This window comes from Rhea pennata, chromosome 14 (assembly GCF_028389875.1).
Source record: "Rhea pennata isolate bPtePen1 chromosome 14, bPtePen1.pri, whole genome shotgun sequence".
Classification (NCBI taxonomy): Eukaryota; Metazoa; Chordata; class Aves; order Rheiformes; family Rheidae; genus Rhea; species Rhea pennata.
Window position 1 is genome coordinate 11621405 of NC_084676.1, and position 22272 is coordinate 11643676.

Genomic DNA, 22272 nt, shown 5'->3' on the forward strand with positions numbered 1-22272 from the left:
AGCTACTTGATATGTTACCGGGAGTCATAGTATTTGTCCAGTGGCTAATCAAATCTCATGAACCTCTGCAAAGAAGCATGGTGTCTTGCTTTGCCTCCAGAACAATCTGATTAGAGTGTTTCTGTGCTGGTCTGTCTGACTTGTGGTTGGAGCGAGGATTGGAGCCTGAAGTAGATCTTTAGATCTGTTGTACTCTAAGCTGCGTTTTTCTTCCCGTGAACCAAGGGTTTTAATTGAATATCTAACATAGTTAGTGTGGCAGCAAATCAGCCCCTTGATGTGCTCACTTGGATGGGGAGAAGGATTGGAGGAAATGGATTTTCTGTAGGAGCTGTGTGCTCTGCTCTTCGGTTTCATTAGGACACATTAGCATCGTGAGGATGACCAGTGAAATTGTTCTGACAAAGATTCCTGCAAGGAGAGCAGAAGTAAGGAAAAGTGACTGGAAAGACCCTACCAATTAGCACCTTCCCCAGCTTCCTCTCTGAATTTTCTCACAAGCTATTGGAGAAGGGACACACCTTCATCGGAATGCTGCACAGGAGGATGTGGTTGCTATTAAAAGCCCAATAATGACTTGTATCAGTTTATGCAGATTTGCACTGCTGGGTTACTCTGTGCCTGGCATTTGGCAAAGCACAGATAACATTTAAATCAGGCAGTAAGTGTAATTAAGTACTACCCTTCAGCGCATCTCTCCTTTTAAGACATTTTTATACACCATGATTTAGAACATGACAATTGGGTGAGATTAAAACAGCAAATTGTGCCTATAAAACAAGCTGTGAGAATAGCAAGGGAGTGTAAAATTTTATAAAGGGGAATACAGCACATGCCTCCAATCCGATAAAACTTTTGTGAACTGGGAGATTAACTGTGAAATACAAATAAGATGATACAGTATATGTAGTATTCAGATAGTGAATTCCCTGTTATTGTAACAACTTATTTTTTCTACCCAGAAGATTCCTTCTTTAACATTTCCAGAAAATCTCCCCATCTGAGTGGTTGTTTAACCCTGGAGGTGAGGAGAAATGTAGGAAGTAAGACAGCACTAGTGTTCCTCTAAGAAAACTGTAGCCTAAATATAGTGGGGGAGATCATCTGTGCTGAAACCCACACAGTCAAATCCGTGATTCGTTTCTTGTTTTTCTTCCTCAGCTTCAAATGAGTTGTCTTTTCAAAGGAAAAAAATCCTTACCTTATTTCAGATTCCTAATATGACTCATTGGAAGGTGTTTTTATTTATTAATTTATTTTTGTGTAACAAAATTACTGCTTTATATGAGAAGTTTAACATGTTGTTTTCTGTGGGATTTGATGGTGTTCAACTGTTTTCTTTTGCATTCTCAATGCACCTGAGCATCTTTATGCACGTGGCACGTTTTAGAGAAAAGACTGTTTGCCTTTTAGAAATTTAGTACCTTGTTTGCAGTTCTCAAGCCTGGTGGATCAGATCCTCCACAAATCATAGTGAAGTTGTGATCACTGATAGTAGCTGAAAGGCAGGAACTCCTTTAACATCGCGGACTTCGGTGGCTCCTGTTGTTCAGGAGGTGGTGTCCGTGTGTTACGGCGTTACTTGCGCAGCTTTTCTGAATGACCTTGTGTATTCTCCCTTCCCTTCACTCGCATTAATCTACCCGTTCAGTCTTGGGTTGCTTTTCTGTTGACTAATGCAATTGCCATTTTTTAAGAGCCATTGTGTGTAAATATATTCAATGTGAATATTGCTGCTTCTTGTCAGACCTGGTGAAGGGATTCAGAACCCCAGAGCCAGCCCATTTCTTTGCAGCTGCATTGGTTGTAGAGCTCACAACTAGTACTGCTTACTAGAGCATCAGATTGTATTGATTATTAGACTTGTATTTCAGTCAAGTTACAAGGAAGATCATGCATGTGGCAGGAGGTAGAGGGTGATGGCTGGTTTCCTTCCTGTCTGCTATCCTCTGGCCACCTCTGCTCTGCATAGAAAAAGTGGTTTATGACACCTAATTTTTAACGATGCATTATATGGGATGTAAAGGTGTATATACAAGGTACGTAAAGGTATTATATACAGTAAAACTGCTAGGAAAGGTTTAAATTATTCTAGAGGTAGTTGGGTTTTAACTGCTGACCAGGCAGCATATTATGAACAAAATCTATTCCAAGCTATGGACAACTAGCATAGGGAGGAAGGAATTGGAGGGGGGGGGGGGAAAGTGGGAGGCTCTAATGAAAATGCAGCTTTGTTGACAGCCATTTTTTTGGAACATGTCAAGGTCAACCCCTGTTTTGATAGGAGAATGTTTAGACATGTTGTGCTTTCTTTTTAACTTTTGGATTTATTATTCAGTGCCATATTTATGTTTTAGATTGTCTTGGTATTGTTGAGAAGATGTCAATACTTGTGAATCAACATTAAAAAAGCCCTACTATATTGAAATGTTGACCTTTTCTTCTTCCTTTGTTTGAAAAGCTATTTCAAAATGGCAAGGTTCTGTACAGAATAGAAATTCCCCTTTCTGTGATGTGCACCAGGCACTGCTGTCCCACTAGCACACTATCTGCTCCCATCTTTCATCATACCTTGCTCTCTTGGGGATGACAGGAATTTGCTTCTCTGTCTCCTGTTGCTACTGGAAGAAGGAAATTTGCTTGCAGTTAGTGTCACCAGTGTCACTGACTTTGTGGGATTTCCAGGAGGGTACTGGATGGTTTCACTGCTGCAGCTCCTGCTGTGCTCATCTCAGATCATACTATCATTGGCTCATTGAATCAAACCAGATCGGTTAAAACATTTCAAAACATCTGTAGGAAGCAATTAGCATGAAAGATGTCTTTGAAAGCGGAAGTCCCAAATATTCAAGACAGTGTTATGACAAGTTGTCAGTGAACAGCATGTCACTCCTGCTCTAGACAGGAAGGCAGCTGCCTCTCGCACCATTGCATCGCTCTTGGTGCAGACGGAGCCCCGCTTAGCTCTGAGACTGCCTTTGAAGGTATACTGTAGCTGGTGTAACTTGGATTCTCTAAGTTTTCCTAGGAACCAAGTTCACAGGTCGTTGTATTGATGTCCAAGGGAAGCTTTTCCCCATGTAGTGGGGGAAATGGTCTTTGCAGGGGGGAGAGAGAGAGAAAGAGATGTGGAAAGGCACATTAGGGAGCTGCTGCAGTCTGCAGGGAGCTGTGCAGGTGCACAATGGTGGCTGGCAGAGGCAAAAACCTGCTACAGTTTCAACTCTAATCAACTGCTGAGCAGTTACTTTCTTCTCTTCTCATTCTCCAGCTGTGTTGAAAGAGACTACCAGGAATTTGCAGCCCCTGAAAGGATGCATCAAGGCCAAACCTGCTGGAATGAGATACCACCTGTCTAGAGGGGTAGAGCCTAAGTAGTGGTTTCGGTGTTGTCTCGTGTTAGTGTCAGCGCTTCTTTGCTTATGTTTTATGAATGCAATGGGTCCTCAGTTTTCCATTAGATGTTCTGTCTTCCTCTATTTTTGGTGAGGAGGAGTGGACTCTTAGATTTTGCCTGTCATATTGCTATGTGGGTTAGCATGTAAGGCAGCGCCAGAGAGTGAGGCACCATACAGTGAATTTCAGAGTGAACTGGACCCCAGCTGAAAGCTGCAGTCTATGAATTACCTATACTGATTTGTCTGACTGCTACCCAAATCCTTTCGTTCTTGCATACTCTAACTTCTTCCAGGTTTTAATGGATCTCTTGTTGCATAAGTTACCTTTCATGAAGTATCAGCTCAATTTTTGCATTAGAGCTGGTAGGGAATAAGTGCAGAAGCCAATGGAATATTTGCTTTCTTTGTAAGGTAAAGGTGGCTTCCCTAAAATTTGTCCTATAAACTGTATTTGACTTACCTGTGTATTTTGATAATAAGATTTGCTTTCCTTACTTGGATTGGTTTTTAATTGGCCTACTGGGATGGTTATACTTGCTCATCAAAAAAAAATTTTTTTCTTAAGTATTTTTCTGAAGATAATGCTCATCACTTTTTAAGTTTACGTTTAAGGCCCCTGAGTGAGCAAAATTGGCAGAGGTTAAAATAATGTGACTTGTTCTGCTTTAATTTAAACGAAATGCACTGTGAAAGCATTGGTGTTCCATCTTGGGCAGGGATTTTTAAGTCCAGCTGTATTAATATTAATAGGAGTTACATGAGCAAATCCTCTGCCTATAGGTGGGGGAAAATAGACCTATCAATTGAAGCTCCTGTTCAGCAATTCAGACAGTTTATTTTCAGATTTTCCCAGCAAGCATGTGAGCATTTTTCTATTCATGAACACATTTTAATGTTACTGAGATACTTTGGTGCTCTGGCTATGACTACTGTATGGGCTGAAGAGCTGAATATAGTTGGGCTGGGTTGTCCTGTGCCATCTAGGTTTTATGAGGAGGTACCACATTGTTTTTTCTCTGTTACTGAGTCAAAGGAGCATCTGACGTAGGAAAGCTGTGTTGGGACTGATGGACTTCTTGGAACGTCACAGTGCTAACATCTGTGTAGCTTCACGCAAAATAACTCCTCAGTGTGTGGTGGGTTTTTTTGGTTTTGTTTTAATTTGGGGGCGGGGGGGGGGGGGGGGGGGGAAGCCTCTCAGTATTTCGTGGCTAGTGAGGCCTCCTTGAAGCTGTTTTGTTGCTTGAAAAGAAGCTTGGAAGATGCTAGAGAAGCCTGGGTTTTAAACAATGCCAGTGTCAAATTAACCTAGCAAACTGGTCATTTTTTTGCATGTAGCAAGGATTTGTCAGGGATTATTGCTTAATTAAAGACTTAATTAACTTAGAGCAAGTGTGACTTTTAAATTATTTTCAAAATGAAAGAAGATTAAGACTAAGACTACTGCTAGCTCAGGTGTTCTTTGAATACAAAAACAGCTGTTGTGAACTTTAGCAGTACACTGGGCTTCTCTTGTATGCACAGATCGTTTTTAGTCTCCTTTTCTCTTTCCTGGTAAAACTGTATATTTTGGCAGGTTTTTGTCCTTTGAGATATTGCTGCATTAAATAATATATAGTATTAAAACTTGAATAGTTTGTATAGCTTGGCTAATATTTGACTGATGAGTTAGGTAAATGTGTACAGAAAGTATATGGAAGGCATGTTATAAAGTCAGAATATGAATTTAAGGAAAAATGTACTCCTGTTCTGAGGTCTAAGTTTTAATGCTTCTGCATTAAAAATAAAACAAACTGATAAAAAAGCATTTTTTAAAAAAATATGTATACATCATGTGATTGTGAGAGAAGTTTTTTCTGAGTAATTTCCCTTACTGTCTGCATTTCAGTGATAAAACTCTATTCAGTACTGGGTTGTGAGTCCCCAGGAGTCGCCAGTAAATCATTACACTTAAAGATGTGCTTTGCTACTTAAGGGTCTCACTAAGACTGGATTCTCAAACCACATAAAAACTCGTTATCTGTTTTTTGGAAGAACAGTGCAGCAGAATGCTAGATCTTCTGTTACAGGTTAGATACTAGTGAGGCAACTGGTTATAGAGGAAGGAAAGGAGGGTGCAGATGAACAGGTATTTGCATTCTTACTGTATTTTCTTTTGCTTATTAAATAAGTAGTAAAACATGTTAGTTAAGGTACTATAAAATTATTGTGTATTACCTGCCTACTGGTGCAAATTAAAGTGATGTTGCTGTTCTGTAATCTGTTTTGGAAGAAGCTGTGTTTGGAAATAGGGATTATTAAAAACCCAGAAAGCAATCCAACAACCTGAACAAAATGTTTCAGCACACTTGGGTTCCTTGGATTGTATTAACACTTGGTACTATGTAGCCTTTCAGGACAAGATCATTACTGCCTTCAATCTGTTAAAAACCTATACAAATCATGAACTTCATGGTTCTCAGATAATTATGTTCAAGTCTATCTGTGCAGCCCCCTTTAAATGGTTTCCATGTAAGAGTGTAGTGAAACAGTGGTAGGTTTGGGTAAACATCTGGCCTAGTAATTCATATGGCATCTTTTCTGAGAAAAGTTCTTTCTTACAGCAAGCAAGTTGAGCATTAGCATCTCTGGAGAGGCAACAAGCTGAGCAGGCATCGTCTGGGCATGCAGCTTGGCATCATGTGCAGGGACTGAAGTCTTGCATGTGCCTGAGACGGAGCTGCTGGTGTAGGGCCAGTCCTCAAAGCCTTGGTGATGTGTGTGACTCACACGGATTCCCTGCCTGAAGAGCTCAGCAAGAGGAGTGCAACCGGTTACCTGTTTTGTCCTCTAACCATGCTTCATTTCCTAAGTAGAGGCATAAACTTAGCAGATTGAGTGGTCAATGCTTTCAGGAACGTGTTTGCTTAAAAACCTTTTCCTGAAATACTGAACACCATCAGGCTAGTAGAACCCTTACTGTGCCTGTGCTTAAGGCACTATCAAGTAGGCTGGACCATTCCTTTTTTAAAATTCATCAGTGAACTTGCATCTGCATTGCTATAAATTAAATTAGTCATTCTTGTTTTGTTCTTGGTGGATGTTGGGACTAGCTGTTCTTCCTCCTCCTTTTAATCACATTACGTGTTTGATGATGACTCTTGAACACTTCTCTGGTCTTTTCTGCACCACTTGTTGGTTATTTGTGTATTTAGCATGTTGGTGCATTTGGAATATTTTCTACCATGCTCTCCCGCGTTTGACTATCTATTTAATGAGTGTGTAAAACTGAACACAGTCTGCTGCATGAAATTGCTTCAGTACTTGTTAAAAAAGATGATGTGATGTGAAATGTGGCTTAGAAGGCTGCTATGCAATGTTTGTGGTGTGGCAGTGTTTGAAAAATGGGATGCTGAGCACTCTTCAAGAATTTGACCTGAAGGAGTCAAAAGCATAGTACCGTGTATCCCCTAGGTAGGAGAGGGATATGCAGAAACCTAACTATCAAGTGGGAAGTGAGTATGGCTTAAACTCACCATGGATCTCTTTCTTGTGTGCAGTACACACCAGGAAACCTTACGAGGTAATTTTGGTATCAGGTTCATAACTTCTGGTTGAGCCAAAACCTTTCTTTCCAAAACATGTCTAGTCTCTATTTAAACCCATGTAATGAAGAAATATTCTCCAAAAAGAGTATTTATAAAAGAGGGAAAGGGGAGGCACCCCAACCGTGACAGTTATTTTGTGCCTGTGTGTATCCTCTGGGATCTTTTGGAACAACTGGCAGTGTTTTAAGAGACTAGATTGATTCTAAGCTGAAGGAAAATGGACATTTTTGAACTGAGATAGCAGAACTACAAGTATGTTTATTTTTGGAAGGATTGTAGTGCCAACTGGCAGCACAGACTTGGCTAGATTAAGGGTCTGGTGCAGGTGCAATAAAACATAAGGATACTGAATTTAGCAAAGGAGCAACAGGAATTATCATTGGTATTGTTGCCGGGGAGTGCAGATGCAGTCTGGCATTTTATCAGCATAATCTTAGTTTGAACTTCATGAATAAAATTTAATATAGAGCGCTTGGAATAGCTGATGCTGGATTTATACCCAGAGAGCAGGTACATTTAATTTCAGTAAGTACATTGCACTCCTCCTCATTGTTCATGTAATTTGAATGTTAACTGTTTAATATCCTTGGGTTTTTGATCTTCCAAAAAATAAACTGTATTTTCTTCCTGTGCATATAGTTCTACACAAATGAAAGCATTGATTTGTTTTGGAACTGCTGGTTAAAAATTTCAAATGGAAACCTTCTTTGTTACAATTCTTTAAATTCCGAAAAAAATTATTTGCTCTGCCATTCATTGAATCTAGAATGCTAGCTGCAAACTGAGAAAAGAAATAAATGACCCGTGCATTTATATTGGCAAATCCAGAAACAACATGGATAGATGTGAGAAATCAAAATGGCAAAGGGAAATACTGCAGAAATAGGAAGTGGCATTGGAAAGTCTGAATTGGTGATGACTAGTGGACCTAAGTTGTTGCTGTTTGTTTTTCATTTTTTTTCAAAACCCCTGATGTATTGATATTTAAACTGGTGTAGAAGCTGCACTTGACAGTGGAGTCCTTGGCCACTACAGCAGTTCCCCTCCCAACTTTATTTCATTCTTAACTATCCTTTTCATTTATTTTCTTCTGTAATGTCTTACTGGTTCCAAGAGCCAGAACAGGCTCTTGGAGTGATATGATCTGAATCATAAAAAGTTTTTCCGTAGGTTATAATGCAATTTATGGGGCTTGATGCTGATCTAGATCCTCTCCAACTAACAGAGTTTGTATTAAACAGAGCTGTCTTCAATTTATTAAGCTGCAGCCAGAGTGTGGATGTGTTCAAGTGTGTTCCAGCTGGTATTTCCCCCCCCCCCCCATATTAGTGTTTTTTCAGTAACAGGGCTATTTTTATTGTTAGATGAGCTGAGGAAGCTGTGACAGTGAGGAGCAGAACTGTGGTGCAATGCCGGGGCAGCCCTTCATGCCAAAATCTTGCGTCTGTGGATGGCATTGCTATGGAGTTGGCTTCCTGGGAAGGTCTGTGAGGTTGAGCTGGTGACTTCATGTTTCATGATGTGATTTACCAGGCCATTTTTTCCCCTCCTTATATAAGCCAATTTTGCACTAAGCTTTAAACAACTTCGTTTAGTTTAATTAACTAGCAACTGAGTAACAGAAAGGAGTAATCCCTGTCTGATAAATCGTACACGCTTCCCTGAGTAATGAAGCTAAGTACTCCAGTGATAAAAACAGGAGACAATATAGAGCATCTGCTGCGTGGGAGACAGCAGACCGAGCCATGGTGCGTTGCTTGGTCCTCTTCCTGTACTTTGAATTACCATTTTAATGACCAACCTCCTGCCTGAACTGAAAGCCTCTGATTACAATGGGTCTGCCCCAAATCCTCCTGTAGTTTGCCAGTCTGGTTTCTGATACAAGTAGTAAAAAGCTGTGATACTTAAACAAAAACAAAAAAAACAAAACCAAAAAAAAAACCAAAAAAAAAAAACCAAAAAAAAAAAAAAAGAAAGAAAAAAAAGAAAACAAAACTGGACATGTCAGATTGACTAGCAGTGTTTGTGTGTTCATTTACAAAGGTGTTAACTAGAAGAATATTCTGGGTGATCCCAAGATGCCTGCTCAGAGGGAGCTTGAAGCCTATGGCATATATAGAGGGTATTTCTGTGCAGAGCACTTCGATCCTGCCTGACGGATCCAGCTCAGCGTTTAGCTGGAAGGCGCTCTAGTCATGATGGATGCGAAAGCATGACTCAGAGCTGCTGCTTCAGTGCATTTCCAAATTCACGGTGATTCTGTGGAGACCTAAATCCCACTGGTTTCTCTGGGTATAAACTTCTGCAAAATTTTGAGCAGGCTCACCCCATGAGCCAGTGCAGCTGAGCAGATTGCGTAAATACAAGACACCTGGCTGGACTTCCTCCAGAACTGTGAGGAATGAATTGTGGCCAAGTTCCCCTCAACTTTGCTGGGAAGAGAGTTGAATGCTGAGCAGGACTGCAATGATACTAAAGAGTATTGCGTAGATGTAAAGCCTGTGACTGAAGAGCATAATCTGAAATAGGAGGAATCTAGTTGTTGACTGGAATCCCAAACAGAGGAAGCACGTAGTCCTAAAGAAAAGAGAACTTTACAACCCTGAAGGCAGAGCAGTAATCTTCAGGACAGATAATCTGCTATTGTATGTTAGCCATCATCGACCCGGAGGAGAACAATTTCTGCAGTCCACTTTCCCTTCAGCCGGTATGTATTGGTGTACAGATTTATATGTAGCTTAATGGATGAGGACATTAAATAACTGAAGGGCCTGTAGGTGCAGCTCACACATTTTGGATTAAAAGAACAGGTTTGGGAAAATCCTTGCCAAACTCTTCCTACCCTACAAGGTATTTTAAAATTTTTTTTAGCCTCTTAAAACTTCACAGTCCTCCTCATTTTTTCAAACAGAACATTTTCCTAATAATGGCTACTCTCCAGTGATCTGCTTTCTGTACAGTAATACACAATGCTGAAAAAACAGTTGTATTGTATCTTACTGTTTTTTCTTATGTTTTTAATTTGATCATGAGTACCTTTGAACGTTTTGGAAAAAGCCATTCTGTACAATGTGTGATGGGGAAGAGAAGAAGAATGTTTAATAGTGAAACACTCTTCTGAAACTAGTAACAGTGACTTTTTAACCTGGTGGCTTTTTTCAACCTCCTTGACTCCTGTGTTTTTATTTATTTATTTATTTTTATTTTTTAGATTCCCCACTTCAGTAAAGCTCATCACAGAAGAGGAAGGCTCTTATTTAATATAGAGCTTTGGGTGAGGGGTTGGGAGGGAAGTGGTTTGCGATGTGTGCCATGTTGGAGGGTCAGCTCTGGTTTTATAACAAGTTTCTTTTCTCTGTTAACCGGGTGGGTTATTGGGTTTCAGAAGTCTTCATGCCAGTGAGTGAAGCTGTGTTTAACGGCTTAGTCTATGAGAGGTTAAAAACTTTGCACTAGAAGACCATTGCTAGTTATATGTGGTCAACATTGGAATTTTCTTCCAATATATTTACTGTTCTTTTTATTACGCTGGCATCCACAACCAAGGCTTGTGGTTCCCTTGTGCTGGGTCTGGTCCTGGTGCACAGTGAAAAATGCTCCTTTTTGTGAAGTGTGTGGGAGGGGATTTGGGAATATGGTCTTGTGCAAAGTCAGTAGAGCTCGTCATTGGCAAAGTCAAATTCGCTTCAGTTAGTGAATTCATTCACCTTGGTGACTGCAGGAACTGGCTGAAAAACATTTTGGCCAAATGGCAAAAAGCTTTTAATGAGCGAAGTCCTTTTTATGCCCTGTGTCAGATTTATTATATGTACTGCTGTCTTTCAGCTAGAGAGCTCCACCGGTATAGATTGCGTTTGCTCCTTAGGGACAGCGTGGCTGCTGTGCCTCCGCAGGTCTCAGCAGCTGCTCGGGGAGGACTGAGGGGGCAGGTCCGGGCGATGGGAGGGAGGTCTGGCGCCGCAGCGTGCTCTCGTCTAGCTCCCAGCCTGGAGGGATCCCTCCTAGGCTCTGCGTTCCACCAGTCTTCCAGTTACTGCTACACTTTCATTTCCTGCCTTACGGCATGCTTAAATCAAATTAAATGTAAGAGTAGAGTTCCAGCTGACTTTTGGGTTAAGTCTGGTTCTTCATCATTTAAAGTCTAAAATGCCCTGTAGGAAGCTAATGTTTTATGTAGACAACCGCAGTCCCATTTGCTACACAGATAATAATAAACCCTTCCTGAGATTAGTGAAGATTCCTTTCTAAATCAAAATATCACTTCAGGAAAATGCTGTCTGTCTTCACTTGCCGATGTGCATAGTCAGTGTCTCTCTGCTTGGATTTCAGCCAGAACTCAGACTCTGGGCTTTTGCCTGATCCTTACTAGTGTTGCTTGGGTCGTGCGTGGAGAAGCTGTGTGTAATGCCCTCAGGGTGGGGGAAAAAGATTAATAAACTGCAGTAAGAGATAGTTCTGCTAAGGACTTGAGTTTATCAGAAGGACAGTAATGAAAAATAGAATAATGCTGCATCTGCTTGAACTGTAGATGTAGATTTCTTTTAAGCGTGGCTGGGGAACTCACTGTGTTAAGAACTGCTGTCCCCCCTCTCTCCTTTGCTGTTTATAGATATTGAGCACAACTTTCAAACTTGGACCTATGGAATCTAGCATATATTTGGAAAAGTAGCTAACCTAATAAATAAATAAATAAATAAAAAGTCTTGCTCTGTTAGACTTGTAAACCTGCCTTGCACCTCAGCTTGCTCCCTGAATCTTTTCTCCAGGGTGATTCTGCAATTTTGGAGTTACAAGGAATTTAATGTTTTTTCCCCCCATTTTAGAGAGGTGTACCAGTCCCCAGCTGCACAGGTAGTGAATAATGCATGAGGAGTTTATTTGTTCGTGTGTGGGAGAAATCTTCACTTTCCATCCAGTGTTGCTCTTGTCCTTTCTCTTGAATGTGAAGAGAGCCTTTTCCTCTGTGTCTTTTTCTGAGCAGAATGTGAATTCATTTGCCTTTGAGAGTGGGATTTTTCAAACTTGGTGTTTTACTGAGTTTGGCTTGATAGCTGTTTGTTTGCTTGTTTGTTTTGGTCTTACACTGTTTCCTGGTGTCGAAGGGTGTCGAAGCGCTCCAGGGGTGTTGAGCCGTGCAAACAGAGCAGAAGGCCCATGATGGCAGTCTCTACGTGGAAGGTGCTCTAACCAGCAAAAGTAGGTCAGAGAAATGCAGGGAATTCTACAGGCGCAACTGCTGCAAAGATGGCAATTCTTTATAGCAACGGTGTTAGCAATTTCTTATTTGCTTCTGGTCCCATGGCAGCTTGCAGACATGGGTGCGTCTGAAAACTGGCCCTTTTTCATTAACTTGGTAGTCAAACTTGGATGTGAATGAGGAGAGGTTGTGACTTCAGAGCTGAGGGGGAAGGAGAAGCTCATTTTTAGTATGTGCAGAATTAATTTGGTTGATATTTGACAACAGTCAGAGAAGAGAGATGCATTCAAACTGAGTAAGAACACATTCCAAGCTTTTTTTTCCTCTTCCATATCCTCCAGATACGGTGAACGTTTTTCCCGTTTGCTATCATAGTTCTCTAATGAATGTTTTTTCCATTACATTTTAAAAAATGAGATTCTCTCCATAACATGATCCACAGCTTAAAAATAACATTTGTGATGTACTTTCTAATGGTGGCAATTTCAAAGCCTTTAGAGATGGCATTGGAAGAAGCTGCTAAGCTAATAAGGAAATGTGTACAGCACGTGCAGAAAAGAGAAGACGAGCTTGAATCAGCTTATTTTTCCTTTCTTATCTCCTGCTTCTTCAACTGTGTCTGGTATCTTACCCTCTTAATTGCAGGGCATAACTGAGAAACATGGAATTGTAGTTGTCATTAAAAACTAGAAGAAAAGGTCTGTTTTCATAATCTTGTAGCTTCTTCTGTTGCAGAAGCCTACTGAAATCATTGCATCTCCATTGCTGAAATGAAAAGTACAGTCTGCTTCATCTCTAACTGCTGTCAAATGTTTAAGCTTTCCTTTTCCCAACACTTATTCAGAACACATTTTCAGTTCAGCTAGGAATGTTATTACTAACTGATGAACAAGCTTGAATGCTGAACGTGGCGAGCGATTGACATTTTTAAAGTTAATCATAGAAACTTTTCATCCAGAAGTTGCTGAGGCTGCTCTGGATGCTGATATTCCATCCGACACCAGCAGTGAAGAGTGCTGTACAATGTCAGTTCAAGATGAGTGGCTATAAAACAGTGAAAATGAAATATGATTCCCATGACACTAAGTCATCATTTAAGTCAGGCAGACTTTCCTGACTGGAAGACTGCTAACAAAAGACAGTCTTGGTAATACCTACATGCTCTTCTTACTCTTCTTACACAAATAAAGCAAAGTTAAGATACATGTTGGTAAGAAACTTTCCAGCTAATTAAAAAAACTGTATCAACTGCTTATTCTTATTATGATAGTACATTTCTGGAAAAAGAAATAAATTTTATAATAGCCTTATTAGAGATGGTAGGGATTTTGGTATAGTTTATAAACTTGGGAAGAGAGAAAGTGGAGAAGAGAGATTTGCAGAAAGCTATTGCTGGATTTAGAAATGCAATTAATTCAAGGACAGTTGAGCTCTTAACACCATTTGTTTCTTTCGAAACTCTGCTTTGATTTCTAAAGTCCTGTGCATTGTCTATACTGCAGGTACTGTTTTACTTATAGCCGTTTTATACTTTGTTAACCAAGGCACTAAGACCTGGCTGCTGCTGCTATTTCATTGACGCAGATATAGCACTTTACTGTTTGAATAATTGAACTGATTTCAGTGTGTCTACTAGAGATACTAAATTTTCCCAGCACTATCAGCAAGAATGTCAGCAGTCAAGTTGAGGAGTCCAGATTCTTTTTGCTCTACCTTAATGTTTGCGATTGGACAGCCAGTAATAGGAAACAGCAAGCAAGATTTTTCTTGTTGAAAGCAGAATTTACTTTGGGTTTTTAGCTTTGACTTGGTATGATTTCAGATAGCTGCACCGCTTTTATTTTGCAGGCTACGCTACTTCTCCTAATCTTTTGACTTCTGCTTTTGACTTTGAAATTCTCCATTGTTCTTAAAGAGCCTCCTTCAAACATAGGATGTTTACTGCTGGTGCGATCGTTTAGCGGAGGTCTGGTCCGCTCCTGAAGTTCTGGTAGCAGATGTTACCTCTGGGGGCTCTGGGCTTAAGTGTTATTTACGTACACTTCAGATGTACTGATCCTGCAGCACAGAAGTGGGAAGAGTAATTGAAAGGACTACACTTATGCTTAATGATGCCTTTTTAGTGTGTGCTCGAATGGACACAGATGATGTTTGGAGGCAAACTGCTAAGGATCCCAGGTTCTTTCTAGTGTAGCCATTTCCCCCCTAATTTCTGTTTTGGTGGAAACTGACCTATTATGAAAAATGATTTTATTAGCAGCCCTCTTCCAATATTGTGTAATCACTTCATCTGTATTTAACCTTCAGCTACTGAGATGCTTGAAAAATATTTCTTTGTAGCGACTGGAGTGGTGATAAGACTGGAGGCTTTCAGGCGGCGTTCCAAATGGCTTTTCACATTTCACACAGCCGTGCTTGATGTGAAGGCTAAGGGTCCTTGCAGAACCTAATACATTAGCCAGCATCCCATTTTTCATAGCTAGCTAGTGGTCCCGTAGGACTAGCCAAGATTCTTATCTGAATTACACCGTCTCCATGGCAATTTCTGCTGCTGCTTTATTCTTGACAGTCTTCCATACTCAGAACTGACTTAAGCTGGCATCTTGCCCATGCTTTGCAATGTATATAGAATGCTCTTCAGCTGAGCATGAAAGCATAAGAATATCTCTGTTCTTGTGGGGTCAAAGTATTTCTCTCAATGAAACAGCAGGCTTTAAATCTATCAATAAACAGTGTCTTCATATTGAAACAAATACTCTCCTTCCCTATACCTCAGTTGCAAAGGATTGATCAGATTTTGTTGAGTATGACTGTTTCATCTGTGAACTTTGGGATGATCTAACTGAATTTGTAACAGTATTGTGAAGAGTTCAGGCATTTAATTGCATAATTTCTGGTGGACAGGCAGCTTTGAGTTTATTAATATTTTTATTAGTATTTATGAGCACTTAAATTGCATAATTTTGTGTCGCATTGCACATAGCGTAAGACTATTGGTTACACAACTGGTCTGTAAATCATAAAATTGCAGCATGGAAGTCAGTCATTTGTATAGCTCTGGGTAAAATTAATTGTATTCTCCAGACTGTCTTTCAACATTAAGCCGTGCATAGAAGACTTAAATATTCCTTCTCCCTGTTCCCTCCCTCTCTCCACTCTTTATTTTAAGATCCTAGCTACTAAAAGGTAACAGTTAACACTCGCTGCCTTATTGATAGTAATAACTACCCAGAACCCCAAAAGCCAACAAAGTTGACTGTCAACTGAAGGTAGAGATACCATATGCTCTCCTGTTTTGCTTGGATATTTTGTGCACTTAATGGGATTTTATGCATAGCCTTTAATTTCCAGAAAACTTCACACCTGGAAATTGCAGAAAGCTAGCTGCATCCAGAAATGAACTTCATGAACTTCAGTGCAAGTGCAGTAAATTTGATGTGGTGGGAAGCAAAAGCACGGTACAGATGTATATGACTGTACAGATAACTTTTGTATGTGCAGCGAGTTCTGTGTGTTCTGAGCATCACTTGGCATGTATGTATCTTCTTGTTTGAAAATCCCTGAGGGCCATCCAACCTGTGTAAGACCTGGAGATGACTCACCTTTCTCCACTGGCTATAGGAGTAGCTCAAATGCAAATCCCATGAGTCCCCAAGAGGAAAAAAAATATATCACTTGTTGGTTTATAGAAGAAGTTCTTAAGGGCATCTGTAGAGATGAAATAGGTGAGTGTGATCCCTTTTGTATTTAAAATTCATCAGATTAGAAAAGTTCTCACATTGAGATGCTTCCTTAGACTCAAAAAAAAAAAAAAAAAAAAAAAAAAAACAAAAAAAAAACCCCAAAACCCCCCCAAAAAACAAAAAAGCCCTACATGTAAAGAAATGTAAAGGATTAATAGGTATTTCTGAATTTCAAGCTTTTAACTCAACATTTGTTTGTTGTTTGGTACTTTTATCTGGCTATGCTGAGCATCCTTATTCAGCATCTTCCATTGGATTCTGCAGGGCTCTATTGCAGTTGCTGAGTTCTTGCAGTAATGATGCTGCTACTTTATTTCTGCCCTGTTATTTTGGGAGATTTGTTTGAGGGCACATCTTCCAGGAATTTTATTTGAGAGGCAACAAAGGAAACACTTATCTTAATAGAACCACAGCTTCACTGTCAACTATAAAAGAAAAGCCAACTGATTCCATCTTAGATTAAAAGTCAGTTGAGAATAGAGACAAATATTTCTGTAGGCAGAGGGCATCACTCTGAAGAGAAATTGTTGAAAATGCAAATGGATGAATGAGAGTTAGATTTGATTATTTTTTATTTCACAAGCACTGTTTTTTATGCCCCAGGTCAGCTCTTATGAGATTTATAGAAAAGATTTCTGGAAGACTTAAGGCAACTTTCCACATACCATCTTCAAAATTCTCCCATTTTCTTTGCAGGCAGATTCACTCTTCTGAAGGACTCCTTGAGGGGAATTGATAACAGATGCCAGTATGGCCCACTCACATTGCATGACAGCACAGGGCAAAAATTGAAGAAGTGAAACTTTTTTTCTGCCAGCTCAGAGCTGTCACTTTAGCTCTTCCACTTGTTAAAGCATCCTTGAAAGGACATCACATCTTAATAATGCCAAACAGTGTCTTGACCATAGCTGATATAAATAGGCAAGGGGTAATAATCAGTTCAGACCTCCATCAGGAGGCCATCAGTTAGATGAATAACAATTGACTTTTCATGAAAAGCTTTATGATTAGAGACCAGCTAAATAAAGAAGCAGGCAGAGTATAGAATAGAATTGGAAAACGGTATATTTCCTTCAGACAGGAGGAAGATGATGCTGGGACTAAGGTTCTCGCCACCTTAAGGCAGAGCAAATGTATCCAAAATCTACTTTTCAGGAAGTGGATTCACCATAGCTGTCTTCTCAAAACAGTGATAGAATTACTGTTCTTTTTAAGTTTTACTGATAAAATCCCCATACAAATTGGCTAATTTGCAAAACAGTTGATTTCTTATGTTACTGCTTCACATTCAAGGCCTTCTAGAAGTTCACAGTACTGAGATTTGTTCTTCCAGTATTGTTAAAGTTGATATTTTTCTTTTCTTACTATTCCGCCTAAGTATTTATCCACACCCAGGCACCTGGAATTAAAAGCCCTAAGGATGAAGGTGTTGTGGGTAGGCAGAGGAAGGACTTTCCTCTGCAGCTTGCTTTGTGAGCCATGCTCTGCAGGAGAGTTTATTTCTATTTCTTCTATTTGCCAGTCATTTCTTGTTCAGGGTATAAGAGAAAAAGGATAGAATGAAAGGACAGATTTGAAGAGAATGAGCATGATGAGGTAAGAGTAAATGAGAGGGAAGTTGTAAGCTTGGTTATGATCAGTTTAAGGACTCTGAGATTTGGCATATTGTGAAGCAAGTAGCCAATAGAGAGCTCTACTGATGGGCAAGCAAGAGCAACTCTACCTGTAAGACTTGCAAGAGGAGAAAAATCTTTGTTTAGTCTAGTTGTGGGCAGCATTGAAAAAAAATCTCTTGAAATAGGACATGCAGCAAACTGTTTTCACAGCTGGCCTTTAAAGTCTGTCCAGTCTTCAACCCCACATTTGAAGAAAGAAAAGGAAGAGGACAGCTTGAAGTAGTGGTCTGATGCCTTTAAGGATTTGAATTCAAAGGGGAGGGCAAAGAGAAAGATTCACAAATTCTATTCACGACATTTTATCTCCAAATGTCAAGTACTAAAGCTCCGGAAATACTGCCTACATGGTAGATGCAGCGCTGCATAATTGAAGCCACTGGAGAGTTAAAGAAATCTGTATTTCCTGGCCTTTATTTATTTAATTTTTTAATAAAACTTTGGCAGCACCATATATACTACTGAGTACATGTGGAGCTAAATCTCTGTGCAAAGTACTGAGATTCTGGGGACAGAACAGAGATGTTCCCTCTGGCACCATTTCTTTTGATCACAGCAGTCAGGCTTTGATGGCATTAGCTCCTACGTTTCATCTGTTGTGTCCATTCCTGAATTCCTGGAGATAAAGACCATCAGGTGCTATTCTGAAACCAGGGAATGTGTTTGGTTAATTGGCACACACAAAGTGGTGAAAATGGTTGTATTTATTTCTACTATTTAGCAAATATGCAATACTGTAAATGTTTAAATAGTGTTTAAACCTAGAAGTCTAAAATGGTTTTAGCTCAGCAAACTTCAAAGTCTTGCATTCATCAAGGCAGGGAGGTGTGTAACAGTACCTGTTTGTCTTCTATATTGCCAGTATGTCTCAAAGTTGTTTTGGGTTATGTTTGCATTGCTGTCAAAGTTAGGACAAGCAGACATCTCCAGGTTGGCTTTATTTTTCATGCTGTACATACCCATGTAAGAGCAGGGCTGTCAATGTGCAGGGGTACCCTTTACTGTTGTGTTGCCATGCCTATACTGCCTTTGTTAACAGCCAGCTGGAGCAAATGTGTTCCTGCAGTAAAGTCACAGCTGTGATCGTAGCGCAGACAAACCCCTTTGAGAATCGTTTGTAGGGTTGAAGAAATAAGGAGTTGAGTTTCTATACTTGTTATTTGCTCGCGTGTATGGCTGTGCCAGTACGAAGCAATGCCATCATTGCTGTCGCTTCTGTAGATGAACATTCCTCAACTGTTTATCCACTGAGGTTACCCCATTTTTATGAGAGATCCACTTGTTGGTTAAGCACGTTTAGTCAGTATTTGACTTTTCTGATTTTACACTGTGACCCAGAAGTGAATGAATCTGTTTTTTCCCTCAGTCTTTTGGGACCCCATAGAAAAGCAGTTACATTTCTATAGGATTGGGTTTTGTCTGAGAAACAATCCAGCTTGGAAACCGGTGCCCAAGGCTCTCCATCCTCTCCATCTTTACCCAAAACTCTCTGCACATCTACCTGAGAGAGAAATTCCTTTTCAGAAATGGCTCTGGATTGTCCCCAGTAATATTATTCAGAAGAAAAAAAGACATGTGAGACATACTTTCCTTGTATTGGAGAAAAGCCTGTTTGTGTCTACTGCATTAGAAAGATTGTTCAAGACCAGTTCATCCCTGTGTACATTTGCTCACTATGACACTACCGAGGTTGAGGAGTTCGGGGAGATCTGCCGGCTGCGTCGCCAGGGGCTGCTTCATGCACCCAATTCCCCTGAGATGCTGGAGGTCAGAGAGGCGTGAATATCTAATCTGCTTGTCCAAACCAGTTCTTCTTCTGTGTTTTTAGCAAGCAGCAAGTTTTCATAGCAGACACCAAATTTTCAAAACAAAATATCGATACTGCATAGTTAAGTAAGTGAGAACTGGGCTTTCTCGCTCTGCGGTTTGTTTTATGCAAAACCTGAGATGAAGAGGGTGAAAGCGCATGTTGCAGGTTCTCTCCTTTGCAGGCTCATCAGCATGACAAATCACCCAGCATACAGTACAGTTTATCATAAGCTTTCATAGTTGTTTACCTTTATATAATCTCACAGCGTTTTTTTTTCTTTTTTCAAATAAACAAATTTATGAGATAGTTTTGTTTAAATACTAGCTCACCAAGAAACTTTGTTTTTTGGTAAGAAGAATTCGGTTTCTAAGTGTTGATCTCCTTGGAGTAGTTCTGTTATTTCGAATAATGTAACCTACCGCCGGAGATAATCCCAATGTGCGTTTAAGGCCTCAGATGTAGAGAACATAAGCAATTGTTCTTTAAACTCATTGGCAAATTGACAGGAAATGTATTAAAACTATTGAAATAGCTTATTAATTAAAATAGCTTAGAAAAAGCTATTTTACTAGCAATTTTTCTGGTGCATATACTGGTGGAAAAAAAAAAGCTAAATATTTAATGATTTTGGGGCATGTTCTGTCTACATCCCAGAAAAAAAATGATTTCAAGATTTCCCTTCCTAAGATTTTAAGAGACACACACACCCTATATTCATATATATATATATATATATATATATATATATATATAAATCCTGACTTTAAGTCTGGTGAAAGCACTTTGCTTTCCTCCAGCTCCAGTAGACTGGATTAAATTGTAGTGGTATTGAATGCACTTGTATAGCACCTTCCCTTGGGGATCTAAAACAATTTTCTCGCCACTACTAAATGCTGAACCTTCTCTATGTAAGTAAGGTTCCGTTATCTGTGCTGTTAGGTGGAAAAATTAAGAAATAAATGTTGAATGCAATATGTGGACAACCTGGAAGAGAAGGAGGTAAAATTCGTGAGCTCTCAGTTTTGCGCAATGTTGTATATTCACAAAATTGTCCTTTTCTTGACAGGAGGGATATTTTCTAGCTGCAGCAACATGTATTCTAAAGTGGCAAAATGAGGGACAGTATTTACGCATACAGCAGCATAACCCCCCTTTCAGTCAGCATTGAGTACGGCTTTTTGATAGTTTAGGAACAGATGTGTGTGTAAAATAGGGAAGAAAAATTAAGAGCCACAATTTAAGCAAATGTGGCATGTGTTCCTTACCTGACCTCTGATCTACTGTGCTTCAGCCTGTCACGGTGTGGGCTCCAGCTTCTGGAAAAAATGTAAAAAGAAAATGAATGAGCATTAAGCAAGAAAAGGAGGAGAAAACTGCTCCAGTTCGCAGGTGCTTGTCCACTGTCTCGTGACATAACCTCTGGCCGAGGCAAATGCAAGTGCTGCGGGGCGGTAAATGAGGGAGATCTGCTCATCCGTCATGCCGAGCAGGGAGGGCTGGAGAGGTGATGGCGAGGGCAGAAGATTTGTCTCCGGAATTTTTTTGTGCGAATTCTGATGCAAACTTTCCATGTTTTTTTTTTTTATTTTTTAATTTTTTTTATGTTTTTATTTTTCAGAAAGCAGACTGCAGTGACGTTAACCATCACTTGTTAATTCCGCACTGGTTGCGTTCCTAATAAACTCTAAAAAGAAAGCTGACTACGAGAAGATTGATGGCTAGGTTAATATACACTGCAGTGGAGTCATTTTAAAATAATTCAAGCAAAGAAGGTAGATTTATATAAAAAGTACATTTCTATTACTTGTGCCTCCGGCATACTAATTTCTTATCCAACAGGGGAAAAAAAGAAAAAAAAATCAGTGGCAGATAAAACTGGACACTTGGGCAAGTATAATTTTGGGGCAGTGAAAGAAAGCTACTTTGAATCAGTCTGTGTGTGCAGTTAGATTTTTCGAAAGACTCAGGATCAGTCTTTAAACACCATAGGTACTGCAGCACACTTCAAACTCGCTTTTTTTTTACACTTCTGGTAAGACCTTAGCACCTGGTGAGAACTTAAGTGGGGTTACTACTTAGTTGCTTTGAAAGTCTGGCTTCTTGCTTTGCTACTGAAATGGAAACAACTTTCTTCTAAAGATTTGTCCCAAAGGGCCGAGACTTAAGTATTCTGTATTCCCGTTACCTTGAATGGGAATTTTTCCTGACTAAGGAGTTCAGCGTTTGACCTGCTGACGGAGCTGGATACTTCTTCTGCGCAGTTCCATTAATCTTCATCCTGCTACATGTGTATTCCAAACTGTAACTAAGTCAACGCATCTGAAGAGACCAGAGGGAGGAACTGATCCAGAAGGGGAGTATTGGTGGGCTTTGAAGTTGTATCATCTTGGATGTAACCTTCAGCTTGATAAACTGAATATATCACTTTTAAGAGGTACTTAATTATTATTTTAAGGATTAATTGAGGTGCTTTGTTTTACATATTTCTGAATTCTGAAGTCAAGGCCTGTGTGTATAATGGATGTTTTTATTTTCTTTCTGCTGCAACTTGGCTTTGCTGACTGCACTCATTTGCTCCCTTGTGTCTGTAGGCTCTAATAAATTGAGGAGTTTGGGCAGATGGCTCCTTAGGCAAGGGCTCTCACTGGGTTGGTAATACTGTTGAGATTTGCCTAGACTATAAAAGGCTCAGAAAACAGGACAAGCTTTTGGCTGGGAGGCAAAACAAGTGTGGTAAATTTGATATCCCTACTTCTCCCCTTTTCCTGGGAGTTTAACTGGCACTAGGAAACGAGGCTGGTCATGTGATTCATAAGCAAAAATAGAGTATTTCTAGCTCAGAATCATAGGATGGCTTCTGCTGG

General features: G+C 39.9%; 1 protein-coding gene across 5 annotated transcripts in view; it reads left to right on the top strand.

Moving 5' to 3' along the window:
• The window catches only part of SGCD (sarcoglycan delta), a 359895-nt gene that overhangs the window by 23646 nt on the left and 313977 nt on the right, over positions 1 to 22272 (top strand). For 3 of the 5 annotated variants that reach the window (XM_062587006.1, XM_062586999.1, XM_062587005.1), the window contains exon 1: positions 21793 to 21842. The exons of the other annotated variants lie outside the window; for them this stretch is intronic. The gene's annotated coding sequence lies outside the window, so the exon portion shown is untranslated. Of the gene's footprint in view, positions 1 to 21792; positions 21843 to 22272 lie in introns of those variants that run through there. 5 annotated transcript variants of the gene reach the window in all.